The sequence below is a fragment of the Nannospalax galili genome, unplaced genomic scaffold (assembly GCF_000622305.1).
Source record: "Nannospalax galili isolate Female #2095 unplaced genomic scaffold, S.galili_v1.0 scaffold150, whole genome shotgun sequence".
Classification (NCBI taxonomy): domain Eukaryota; kingdom Metazoa; phylum Chordata; class Mammalia; order Rodentia; family Spalacidae; genus Nannospalax; species Nannospalax galili.
This window is the reverse complement of record NW_008329320.1, coordinates 450102-463861: the sequence shown is the minus strand read 5'-3', so window position 1 is coordinate 463861 and position 13760 is coordinate 450102. Positions and strand designations below refer to the sequence as shown.

The 13760-nt window shown below is 40.8% G+C and overlaps 1 protein-coding gene across 1 annotated transcript in view; it reads right to left on the bottom strand.

Moving 5' to 3' along the window:
* Positions 1–13760, bottom strand: part of Prlr (prolactin receptor) — a 228739-nt gene that overhangs the window by 187503 nt on the left and 27476 nt on the right. The window lies entirely within an intron of this gene.

Below are 13760 nucleotides of genomic sequence, written 5' to 3'. Positions count from 1 at the left end.
ATAAAGAACTAAAAGAATCAAATGCTTTCCCCTACATTATCTATTCAGTAAATCGGCAATGAATTGAACAGTTCTAATGTGTTTAACTGTAATGCCTGCATGTGTGTAGGTGCAACTGTGTCATGGAATGCCTGAGGAGGTTAGAAGAAGGCATCAGATCCCCTGGAACTGGAGTTACGGGTGGTTGTTAGTCATCATGTAGGTGCTGGGAATTGAACCCGGGTTCAGTGCTCTTAACCACTGAGTCATCTCTCCAACCCCCAAGTTGAACAGTTTTCAAGAGAAGTACAAATAGCCAATAAATACAGGAAAAACTGCTCAAGATCCTTAGCCATAGGGAAATGAAAATTAAAACTACACTGAAGCCAAGTGTGGTAGCACAAACTTGTGATCCCAATGCTCAGGAGGTAGAGGCGGGGAGATCACAGAGAGTTTGAGGCTAGCCTGGTCTGCATATTGAGCACTAAGCCATTATGGAATACAGAATAAGACCATGTCTCAAAGCAACAAACATAAGAAAACAACAAAGAATAGAATTGAGATTCCATCTCACCCTAGTCACAATGGCTGAAATAAACAGAACAAATGGCAATAAGTACTAGGGAGGGTGTGAAGGAAAAGGAACGTGTGTACACTGTTGAAGGGAATGTACAGTGCAGCCACTATGGAAATCGGTGCGGAGATTCTTCAAGAATGAAAAATAGAACTACCATGTGATCCAGCTATACTATTCCTAGGCATCTAAGTCAGCATGCTATGGAGATCCCTGCACATTCATGTCTATGGTAGCAATAGTTACAATAGCTAAGATGTGGTTATTGACATCCATCATCAGATGAATGGATAAAGCAAATGTGGGACATATACACAGTGGAGTTGTATTCAGCTGAAAAGATGAAATCATGTCATTTTCAGGAAACTAGATAGAACTAGAAACCCAAATAAACCAAATAAGCCAAATTCAGAAAGACAAATGTTGCTTGTTTTCTCTTATCTGCAGAATCAAGTTTACAAAGGATAAAAGAATGGGACGGGTAGGATGGCTTAGTGAGAAGAGGTGCTTTGACACAGGGGCCTGATGATGTGAGTTTGATCCCTGGATCTCACAAAAGAGCAGGAGAGAACAAACTCACAAGAGTTTCCATCTGATTTCCACAGGCATGCTGTGCACGTACCCTGTCCCCCAATTAAAAAAAAAGAAAGAATATACAACATGAAAGTAAACGGGGCCTATGTCAGACAGATACTGAGTTTTCTCTCATGTGGAATCTAGATTTACATATAGGAGAACTATCTGGGGGGAGGAAGATTAGAAGGAAGGGTGAGGGGGAACAAGAGAGGATAATGGTTAAGTTTAAGCAAAGTACAGTGATTATATGTATGAGAAAATCATTCTGAAACATTTTATATGGAAAAGCAAGCTGAGTTCAACTCAATGCTGTACACAGTGTGGAGTCACTAGGTTTTTGTGGGCAGAGGGTGACAAGTCTGAGAAGTGGCTCTGGAAAGACAAAAGGAAAGGGGGCAAAGGGAAACAGAACAAGCAAAGGAATTAACAAACAGACCTGTTTTCCAATAGGATCTCATGCATATGCTGTCGCCTGCTCAGAATCTGGACTTGCACAGAGAAAGGAGGCTTCTGTAAGAGTCATGTTTTGCCGTCTTTCAGGCCAGTTGGGACTCTAGAAGGAATTTCTCAAAGCCTAGCTCACACGAACAGAAGCAATTTCTTGCCCCTTCAACTTCTCATACATCACAACTTCCGTGAATGAGAAGAAGCCAGCAAGAAGAGCAGCCTCCTTTCCCCAGGAGGCTAAGTGGGATGAAGGGACAGGTAGCTTCATCTTTCCTGATCTGAGAACCCTTGTGGCTGAGGGTCTTCCCTCTAGCAAGGCTCTCTACTCCTCAGGCTATATACACTTGTGTGACTTACCTTTGTCTCTCTAGTACTGGGTCTAAAGCTTGGCACGTGGTAGGGGTTGGATAAGGACAGGGAGGATGAATGTCCACATTCCAGGATAAGAACCCTCAAGCTCTGTGCCAAACACTCTTTTAGGATGTCACCAGCCTCTCCTTCTACTCTAGTCACCTTGAGGATTACTGTGCCTGAGCAAGGCAAGATATGGAGGTGGCAATTGAAAGGTAAAACTTTCTTATTCTATGAGATGATGCCAAGCCATGATAAACCTTCATGGTCCTGGGAGAATGAGTCCAAATTTTCCAAAGGAGTAATAACAGGTTTGCAGGATATATTTATCAATTTCAGGGATTCTTGAGAGAAACACAGGAAATAAGTCAGCTGAGCTTTGCTAACCGGAGTATAAATACCCAATATCTTTTGATCATCCATAGGTCTGGTCACCAAAACATGCAATTTGCAGTCGTATTTGGGGAAAAATTTGTTGCTCTTTTTTTGTGGGGTTTCCCATGACTGTCCTAGTTGGAAGCTATTACAAAATTGCATTGAAATATTAAGCTGGTTTGACCAAGGCCTATTTTGCCTGGTAGCAAAGGAGTCATGCACAGGAGAAAGAAAATTGCCTCTACCAGGGGACGAAGGCAAGTGAATATAGGGCAGAGAGCAGCCTGGGCCTCCCTGAGCTAAAGCAGACCAGGAAACAAGTCCCAAGCAGAAGGTTCTCAGCTGGAGACTGTCTCCTCAGGCAGAGTCCTGCGGAAATCATTCTCCTCTCTTTCCCAGGCTACCACAAGAGGATTGCTGTGCAGCAGGAATCTTGGCAGTCCCACCTAGGGACTGGAAAGAGGCCTAAAGCCATGAGCAGGACACCCCAGTATGTTTTCACGCTGATGAGGTGAAGCCTAGTCAAAAATTTCCCATATAGAAGGTATGTCAGAGGTAACTTGGTCAGTTCAAGCAGCTCTAGGGAAAGCTGGGTGGCCTATAAACCACTGGAACTTATTTCTCACAATCATAGAGGCTGAAAGTGTGAAATTGGGCACTTGCATGGTTGGGGCTGGGGAGGATTCTCTTCTGGGTTATAGCCAACTGGTTTCTTGTGTCCTCATAGGGCAGAAAGAGCTGAGAAAACTTTCTGGGACCCCTTTTTACGGGGATAGTGGTCCCATTCATGAGGCATCACTTTTATGACTTAATCATCTCCTAAAGTCTATACCATATTATAAATTAGAACTTCAACACAATTTTTGAGGGACACATAGCATTTATTCTATTTCGAGGACAGTGAAGTATAGGTCCCTGCGAACTACTTGTTCTTGAAACTAACCTTTTCTTCTTTTTGTCTCCTTTTCTTTTCTTTTCTTTTCTTTTCTTTTCTTTTCTTTTCTTTTTTCTCTTCTCTTCTCGTCTCTTCTCTTCTCTTCTCTTCTCTTCTCTTCTCTTCTCTTCTCTTCTCTTCTTTTCTTTTCTTTTCATCCAGGGTAAATCTCTTGGCTATGCATGTCAGCCATGACAAATAGTCAAAAGTCACAAGTGAGATGGTGAGAAAGAGAGTCTGGCCCTGCTCACCAACCTGGCCATGGAACAGCGAAATGCAGAGGCTCATTGGGGGTATTCGATACTGCAATCCTTGTTTTTCTTTTTTGTTTCAGAGTATTAGCCACATGGTCAACTTGTCTCTTTCCGGTTGCTCCTCAGATCGACCCAACTGCTGGCTTTCTTTCATTGCGCTAATCAGTTGAACAGCAGACTCAGCTGAATGTTCTCTCACTTCCACCATGAGTCTGTCTTTTTATCCCACCTGCTCAGTCCTTGGGGCTGGAAAGAAGGACCTAAGGGCCTAATCTGGGAGAGAACCGAAGATAAGCCAGCCAACTGACCTGTCACCATACCCACCGGAATGCTCCTAGGCTGAGCCCCGTTCCCTCAGGGAAGACTCCCACCCGTGGCTGCTGTTCAGATGCCTTGCTAAGTTTGTGGATTGGAGCGCAGCGCCAAGAGGGCAAGGCTCAGGGTTTCCTTCCCACTTCATCTTGCCATCTTGGATCTGCAGCACCCCCTGAGGCCACTCCTAGGACATGCAACGGCATGAGAAGGACTAAGCCTGGCAAGCCAAGGGCAACAGTCATTTTGCTTAGAGGGAAAGCCTGCCTCAAATGCCTGTCCAGACAGGTAGAGCTGTCTGGGAGTGCTGCACTGTGGGAGCTGATGGGACCATTTCCCTATTCCGCCCTCCTTTCACACCCTCTACAATAACCTTTAGCTTTCCTTCTGATATCCTGATGGCAGAGCAGTAATCTGGGAAGTCCTATCTCTGCACTCCCAAATGAGGTCTGAGCTGGAAGGACTGAGAAGCCTTTCCTGGGGAAGATTCCCTTTTCTGGCTCCAACAGAACTGACCTTGGGTTCTTTTAGAGCATTATTTAATAAAATCATCTTATGCTTGCCAAAGTGAACAAACAATGTTTTGCTGTCATGCCCTTGACTTCAAGGAGCATTGCCCTAGCTCCAAGTTCCTCTGTGTAGCTGACAACCATGATGGGTTTCCTCAGCCTGGCTGAGTGAAACTGTGGACATTTTCAGTTTATGATAAGCTCTTTGTGAAAGTGGTTATGATTGTGAAATAGATATCTGGTGGAAAGACAAATGCCTTGTCTTGGCAGGAACAGCTCTAATGGTCTACTGTGTGACACTATCTTTGTAGGAATAACAATAACCCTCAGTATCTCCTGTGATTATGACAGAAATGTTTTCAAGGTACTTTATAGCCATAAATTTACCTTAAAGAGAGTGAAATTTAGGGGAAATAAATAAGTTTTAAAACAAAACCTCCTTTCAAAAACAAAAAATTAATGTCCGAGCCTATATATTCTCCTGCTTTGTATTTTTACCCTTTATAGTTTTCTAAAATTGAGTTATTGGACTGGAGAGATGGTTCAGTCATTAAAAGCACTGGCTATTCTTGTAGAGGATCCAAGTTCAGTTCCCAGCACTCACATGGTGGCTAACAACCATCCTGTCCATAACCCAGTTCTAAGTTATAGGGGGATATGACACCCTCTTCTGGCCTCCGTGGGCACTGCATGCACTTACATACATACAAACAAAACACTCATACATATATAAAAGATAAAATATTTAAAATCTAGTTATTGTATGACAAATATAATAAACATAACCTGTCTTGAAATCCTCATGTAAAGTGACCGTAAATCTCTAAAAGAGGCTGAAAATTATCATTTTTCCTTTTTTTAAATTAAAAATTTTTTTTTCATTTTTCCTTTTTTAAGATTTATTTTGAATTTTATGTGTACATGTGCCTGCTTCCATGTCTATAAGTGTATTACATGGGTGCCTGGTGCCTGTGGAGGCCAGAAGAGGACATCAGATCCTCTGGAACTGGAGTTATAGGCAGTTGTGAATCTCTATATGGGTGCTAGGAACTGCATGTGAGTCCTTTACAAGAGCACTAAAAGTGCTCTTAGCCACTGAGCCATCGCTCCAGCCCTGAAAATTAATATTTTATGTTTTTCAATTTTTACAGTATTTTGCTGCTACTACAACCCTCATAGTTTACAAATTCATACCCAAAGCCCTCAGAAATTAAAGAAATGTGTTGTCTATCATTACAACTAATTACATACAGAACCAAACAAATATAGAAGGTACCATGGTTCTAACAAATTTGTAAAGAAAAGCAGGCACTGAGGTAGCCACATTTCAGCTGCAAAATGCGTGTGAATTTTAGAAAGCACAAGATGTCTTTCTGGCTAGCATAGTCCTTCAAACCCTTGGGACACTCTGATGACTGACAAGAAAAAAGATGGCATTGGCCAAGCTGTAGCACCTTGAACTGGCTTGTTCAGGCAACAGGAATGGATGGAGTGGCAGGAAGACCAGTGGAAACCTATTAGCTCTGGGGCTTGGGCATGTGTCCTTTTTAAAAGTGGGGATTAAAATTATCTCACAAGGCTATCAGAGGTCTTTATACACTTGTCTCATATAGTGAATAACAAGAAGGCATTTGACCAAGTGGTAGCTCTTATGGTATTTATGACTTTGGATATGAGTCACTCAGTTCCATTCTGACCACAAACTTCTCCAGGTCCTGTTATCTGAAAGCCCCTTTGCTCTAATGTGAAATAAAGCTGCTTGTTATTTTTGTTATATGAAACCCGTTAGGGCAAAGACTCTATCTACCTGGTCTCTTGACTGGCATTGCTTTGCTCAGCAATGAGAAAGATTTTTCTCAAAAATATAGTGCTTGCAAAAGCATCTACTTAGTGAGTTTTGGGATTTTCTTTTTTTTCCAGGATACAGTCTTGCTGTGTAGCCCATGGTAGCTCCAAACCTCTGGAGTGCTGGGAGTGGGTATGTACTGTCATATCTGGCTTACTTAGATTTTTAAAAAGATTTATTTTTAATTTTATTCATGTGTATGCATCAGTGTCTGTAGTTGTATCTGCCATGCTTGTGGGGGTTCTGCAGAGGTCAGAAGACAGCATAGAATCCCCTGCAGTGGGAGTTACAGGCAGTTTTGACTTCTCCAACATGTGTTCTGGGAACCAAACTTGGGTCCTCTGGAAGAGCAGCAAGGCCTCCTAACTGTTGAGTCATCTCCCTACGCCCCTGAGTGAGTTATTTGATCAAAGAAATGGCACAGTATTACATTCCCCAATAACAAAGCTTTTCTTAAGCATTCTGGCCTGACAGCGGAGAACTGAATATGGGACCCAAAGTTTTGGGGCAGAGATTCAAGATGTCAAACTCTAGGAGAGAGGTTTCAATCCTACCACTAGGAATGGTACTGTGATTTTGTAGAGTGCTTCTAAATTTAAAGATATCCTAGGCATATCTGGCGTGATTAGGTTCTCCTCGATCAGATGTGAGGTCAAATAAGAACAGAAACAGTTTTACAAGAAGCCAACCAAGAGTTCAAAGGCTGAAGAGATTTACCCAGGACTACATAGACAATAGACACAGAGTCAAAATTCAAATTTAGATTTTTTTCCATTGTAGACTACTCCATCTTTATAACTTTCAGCCTTCTGGCTCAGTTGTCTATTCATAAAGGTTTACTCCCCACCCCCCAATTTTTTACTACAGGGCTCTAAGAAATTTTATAGATTTATGCTCAGGTCTGGGTATGAATTTCATCTCTTGCAAATTGTATAATTTGGAGCGAGTCACTTTAGAGTCCCCAGACCCCACTTTCTTCTTTAAATGAGCACAATAAAAGTAGCATTCAATATAAAGGTAATAAGCAATAACACACAGAAATCTTTTCTGATGGTACCTAGAATATAGAAAAGGCCAAGAAATTGATTACTAACATTAATTTTATTTAAACTCGAATTCCCTTATAGGCTTGGATTTGTCCATGTATGGAATGGGAAGCAGAAGGTAGAAGAGCATGGCCATGGCATCTGGTGGATTAGCAGAGACAAGTCCTGGCCCTGCAGTCCTCAGCCATGTGGCCACACCTCATTGTTCTTTTTTAGAATGTTCATCTTGGAAAAGTAAAGCTTATATTTGACTCTAGAGTTATTGTGAGGATGGAACAAAAAGTAAAAAGACACCAAGAAGTATACTACAAAGGAAAGGCAGTGCTTGTATAGATGTAACCCAAAATACACACACTAGCAAACCTCTACTTGTGTGCTTTGACAGGGACCTGTTTGCTGAAGAGGTTTCTGTCTCACAAGAGGGGCTGAAACCTTTGAATCACACTTTGTGTTTCAGGCACACTGTGTAAAACATGGAAAGATATGATCTCAACTGCCAGCTCTCATGATGCTGTCCTCAGACTCAACAAGAGCAGCCCGAGCATTCTAATCATCCCTTTGCTGCAAGAGAGTAAAGAAAAAGAGAAGTGATAATTAGCTGGACATGAAAAATGGTGGAGTTACTTTGATACAAAATCTTCCTTTTATAGTGCAGGCTAGCCTTAAACTTGCTATATAGCTCTGACTGGCTTTGAGCTTGTGATTCTCCTTTCTCACTTTCCCAAACATTATGGTTACAGACATGCACCACCATGCTTGGCAAAAAAGGTGAAGTTCTTGCTATAATTGGCAGTGGCAATGTTGTTGGGGCATCTTGGTATTGATAGGGACAAGGTGTAGGGCAGTCATCACCGATGTGTTCCTAAGTCTATAACCTAAAGAATGATGGTCAGTACCAGAAATGAGTCTTCTTGAAAATTGACAAGGCTAGGCCTGGTTTGGAGAGCAGACAGGTCCTGGTGAATGGACTTATTTGATTTACTGTGTACAAAGATGGCCCAGGAATATTTGTAACCTTGGGAAAGCAGCTCTTGGGAAATTGTTGACTTAGTAGAATATGTCTGAATCTTCTGAAAAATCATGAACCTGAAAAATATGTATTTGTTCCCTGAGTTTTGTATAGAAGAAAAGCTAAAAAAGCAGAAAGGCACTGAATTCTCAATGAAGCTTACTCAGAATCTTCTTTAAGGCATTCCAACAATGTGTAGGTAAAACATCATCACTGCTTATTACCTTGCAATAAGAGCATGAACCAATTCTCCATCCAATCCATTAGTTACTACATATTACACAGCCTCCCTAAGCCTAGATCCAGTTTTTCAAATGCTTCAGAGGAATTATCATTTGACTCATACATAAATTGATTTAGTGTGAAGGCGTTCCTCCATCATCATGTAAATTTATCTTGTTACTTCTATCATGTTACGATTGGTAGCATCACATTTTCTGATATTTGACTTACTATTAGGACACTTTGATTTGTAGTTGCCTTTAAAAAAAACCCACATTGTATAGAGACACATTTTTCTGAGCCCCAAGAGATTGGGAAATTTCTAGTATAAGTACTTATTTTTAACAGGTGCTTCTGGAGCATGAGCTATGTGTGATGGAAAGGGGGTTTTGGACCAAAAACAATGCATTATATGGCCACAAAACAAAGGAAAATGTTTCTCTATAGAAAACAGTATGTATGAATGATGATCCTCCTAGTATGGGGATTTCATTTTAATTAAAATGGAACAAAATGTCCACATATAAAAAGAAGGACTTTCAGAAGGACCATTCCTAACAGGCGTTGGGGACAGGAAGTATATGGTGAGATCCTGGGTCCCAGTTTCTCGCACAGGACATAATCGGAGAAATGCCAAATTCATTCATTAGAAAACTTCTCCCATTCTACTACTTTATAGACATGGTGGGATGGGCACAAGGCTGCTAAGGGTGTTTGCTGCATCACTCCTCACACGTTCAATACATATTAAGATTCCCAGAGAACAACAATGAACATGAAGATGACAGCCATCTCCTAAGAGTGCACTGATTATCCCTTTCCATATGGTGTGAGCATGTACATTAAAATGAAATACTAAGATCTTTGTGCAGGCCAGGACTTGGTAATGCTTTAGAACTGGAGGAGGCTTCAGGGCCATTCTGGTGAAGCCTCAGATATCACTCTTCTAGTCCATCTTTAGCACCACAGTCCCCAAATTATTCAAAGTCTGCTTGGACAGTTCTGGAAAAATGGAGACCAGTGCTTTGCATAGTAGTTGCAGTATACTAACTAATTCAATTTTTTCTTTATATTGATAATGTTTGACATACTTGGGTAGAGGGAGCCTCAACTGGAGAAATGCCTGTGGCCATGTCTGAGGGGGTATTTTCTTGATTGTTGAGTGATGTGGGAAGGACCAGGCCACTGTGGGTGGTGCCACCCCTGGGCAGATGAGCCTGTGTTATATAAGAAAGTAGGCTGAGCAGGGGCCAGGGGAACAAGCAAGTAAGCAGCATTCCTCCATGGCTTGTGCTTCAGCTCCTGCCTCCAGGTTCCTGTCCTGAGTTCCTACCTTGGGCTCCCTGATGAACTATGACCTGGGAGATGTAACCCAAATAAACTTTTTCCTCCCTAAGTCGGTATTGGTCAGAGTGTTTTGTCACAGCAACTGAGAGCAAATTAGAGCAGCTAGATACATCTTGCTGTGGCAATTCCTGTTGTGCTGGTTCTAGGCTTTGGAGTCCCTCCTCTTTTTCCCAAGCAGGAAGTCTTTGATGTTGAACTTTAAACAAATATTGATTCCCAAGAAGAGATTTGAGGGCTATAGATATTCTAAACATAGTAGGTGGTTTGAAAATCCACATGATCTGAATCATGTTGTACAAGTAAACTTAACATTTACACATCTGAAGAAAATGGTACCTGACTCTCTGGTAGTATAAAATAAAAGCTAGGCCTATGGCTTGTTTGAATGCTGTTAATATCAGTGAATACAATGAAACATGGGAAGGACATCTGATCAGATTTGACTTCATTCTACCTTCCAATATCTTTTCCATTTTCTCCATAATTATTTAAATAAAACTAGCTACTATTGTTCAGGCACATATCTCTTTTAGACTTATAGAAACTTTTAATGCCTTGGATATTAACTACAAATGAAGCATTTGAAACATCTCAAATGTCTCTGTTAAATCCATCAATATTCTTTGATGATTTTTCTAGTGGAGTTTTGCCCAGAGTGAAGCTGCTTCATCTCAGGTGTGTGATATCAGATAACTGGGAATGGGGGCTGGGAAGATGACTCAGTGGCTATGAGGACCCGAGTTCAAACTCCCAGTACCCATATAAAAGCCAGACATAGCTGTACAGGCATGTAACCCCAGAATTGGTGGGCAGATTCACAGAACATACTAGATAAACCAATCTAACAAAGACCTTGAACTTCAGGTTTTGTGAGAAATCCTTTCTCAAAGGACATGGGGCAGAGAACAATAGAGGAAGACCCCTGATGCTTTTCTCTGGCCTTTGTACCCACATGTACATATGCATATGTGCATACAACACACACACACACACACACACACACACACACACACACCTTACATACACCCACTTAAAAATAGTCATGACTAGGTAAAGAGTAAGATATCTGAAGCTAGGGCTGAGGTGATTTCTGTTTATTCCTTGCTTATACCACTACAATACCTGTATTATTCTAGATATTAATCATTTCAGTTTCAAACTTGATCATTTACTTTGCTTGTTCCAGAAGGTAGAGTTTTCTCATAAATACTAGCATCTACAGAACAAAGACACCATGTAAACACTTCTGAATCAAGGTAGGGAAGTCTATAGACAGAACTAGAGGCTCCTGAGACCTGATTGTATGGCATCATATAACTAGTTGCATGATGTTGGGCAAGTTGATTAACATGTTTATCACTCCATTTCTTCATATGCAAGATAGAGATAACAAGAGAACTTGCTGATTCTTACAGGAATTTGTATACTTCCACTGAGACTTTTGGTGAAACTCAATGGTCTACTGGAGCCCACTGTATTTCTCACTGTATAAGAAACCTATGGCTTGAATCCAGAAACTTGGGTACAAGTCCTCTGCAAGTCCTCACTGACTGTCCTGAATCACAGACCAAAGGACTTCTCACAGCATTCTTGGCTCACTCCAACCTTATACCAAACTGCCAGTTGGAGCACGTATTTCCATGTGCTTTGCCCACCAGACTATTTGCAGTTGTCTAAAATGTCAGAACATTCGAATTACTGTAACTTTGTTGCTTTTTTCTTTCACAGAATGCCCTCTTTATTCTCTTCCTGCTTGTTTAATAAGTGCTCCCTCTCCTGCCTAGGACTACAGTACATCTGCTTCTTCTACCAGGAGAGTGTCCAGCACATAGTGGGTGGTCAACAACTGCTTGCAGATGATTGGGAGACCCTGAGTGAATGACAAGGATGGGAAGCATAATATGTCTGCTTTCTACTTTAGGAAAAATACATGAGAACATCTGTCTGAATGTGAACAAAAAGTAACAATGGTACCCTCAGTAAAGTTATGAATGTAATATATTCTTACAACATTCCTACAGTCCTTTGAAAACCTAGAAAAAAAAATTCAAGCAGCAATTATTTTGCTTGCCCCTGCAAATGTCAATACAAATTCCTTTGTTAGTGGAGCATCTGCCTTCTGCCAATAAAATAGGATCTCTTCATAGTGTCCTTGTTACTGGCCTTATTGTGAAAACATGCTATAACTCTTTGGCGACTTCACACAGTAAACTGTGTCCAGAGGAGACACCGGGGAGGGGACATGGTTTGAGCTGACCATTTCTTTAATCCAGCTCCGAAATGAACATCAGTTACTGGAACACTTTGTTGGCGTATTGCCTCAAATGCACCCTTATTTGAGAATACTGCTTTCAGAGACACTGAGCTGTCTTTTTCTAGAGGCTGCAGAGAATGGAACAGATTCCTATGTTATAGAACTTGTGAACTTAGTAACATACAGTGAAAACAAAGTTCTTAGGTTAAAATTATCTGGTTATGCCAGAGGTAACATGACAACAGCTGTCTTATTCACCAAGACATTTTATTGAGTATGAAATTCACCAAGACCTGCAAGATGTATGAGAAGAAATGAGGAACCAAGGTTATATGAATTCCCTATAATGGCCAGGGGAAAAAAGAGAGACAGATGGAATCGGTCTATGTCTGAAACCATCTTCCAGTGGCAGATATTACTTTGTTGAGCAGAAGGTGAGACTCATCACTTTTCCTCACTTCTGTATTCTGGAGTTGAGTGGAACAGAAATCAACAAACTCAGAGGCTAGTGTCTGGATTTGTTAATACAGGCTCTGAGTATGCCCAACACATCTTCCCTAGCAACAACTAGCTGATGCGAAGAGAGCAAAAATTCCTATAAGCAAGCAAAGTGTTAGCAAAACCAACTTTGTTAATAAAGTTTCCTAATAGCAAAACTCCTCTTTCCCTCTTGAAAAAGCATGAGAATTCTGAGTATTTAGCAAAAACTCAGTATTGCTATACTGAATATTTTTGGTAGGTAGTTGAGCTTTTTCCCTTCAAATCTTTATCTTTGTTTGGTATCCTTGGTGTTGCAAGTCAAGATTGAGAAATCAAATTGATTTCTTTTTTGAGGGTCACAGCAGTCACCAAAGAGAACAACACAGCTCTAATATTTATTAATGGTGATAAGGAAGATAATGGGGGAGGGTCATATTCATTTCTTGGAAATCTATTGTGTGGGGAAATGTTTCCATGTACTTAAGGGAATGTGTATTTGAAAGGCTAAAAGTGTGAAATCTTTCTCCCCAAAGATCACATTTAACTTTGCTGTCTGACCCACACACTGGAAAGTATCTTAAACTGAGATTCTGTAACACATAGTCAGGTGCTAGGACAAGTTTTTAACTGTTTGAAATATAATCATTAGGTAGATCTCTTTCCTGAGGAATCCTGTTTCAAGATTTCTCATAACACAAACAGCCAAGTGTGCTTACAGGGTGATTTAAGAGATGTACCAAGATCCAGCCTTAGTCTTCAAAGACTCTTGCTGTACCAATCTTATTACATTCGGAGAACTGTGCAATCAGAATTAAAATCTTTCCTCATAGACAGGAAGGACATAAATTCGAGAGACATAGAACAAAATACATTTGTATGAGAGTCTAAAGACTGGATTTTCAAGAACATGGGAGAGTTCTTACAAATTCCAAGGACAACTCAGCCATCTCAGTGACATTGGTAGAGCTCTTTAGAGAAGGGCCTTAATTTACCTACTGCCAAAGTCCATGTCTTAGACACTTCTGTCTAACTTCTAGCTAGTATCTGATATATCCTGGGGTCTCAAAAAAGATTAGTTAACCTGGATGGAAGCACCATTCAGAGATGAAAATGTCACCTCCGTAGAGAAAAATGCCTAGGCACCCTTTGATCTAAATGCAGAATTATAATTAACTAGCTTCCAGTTCTTTCTTTCCTAGGACATGTAGTTATCTGTAAAAGTGTTTTCTTGGTGAGATAATACAT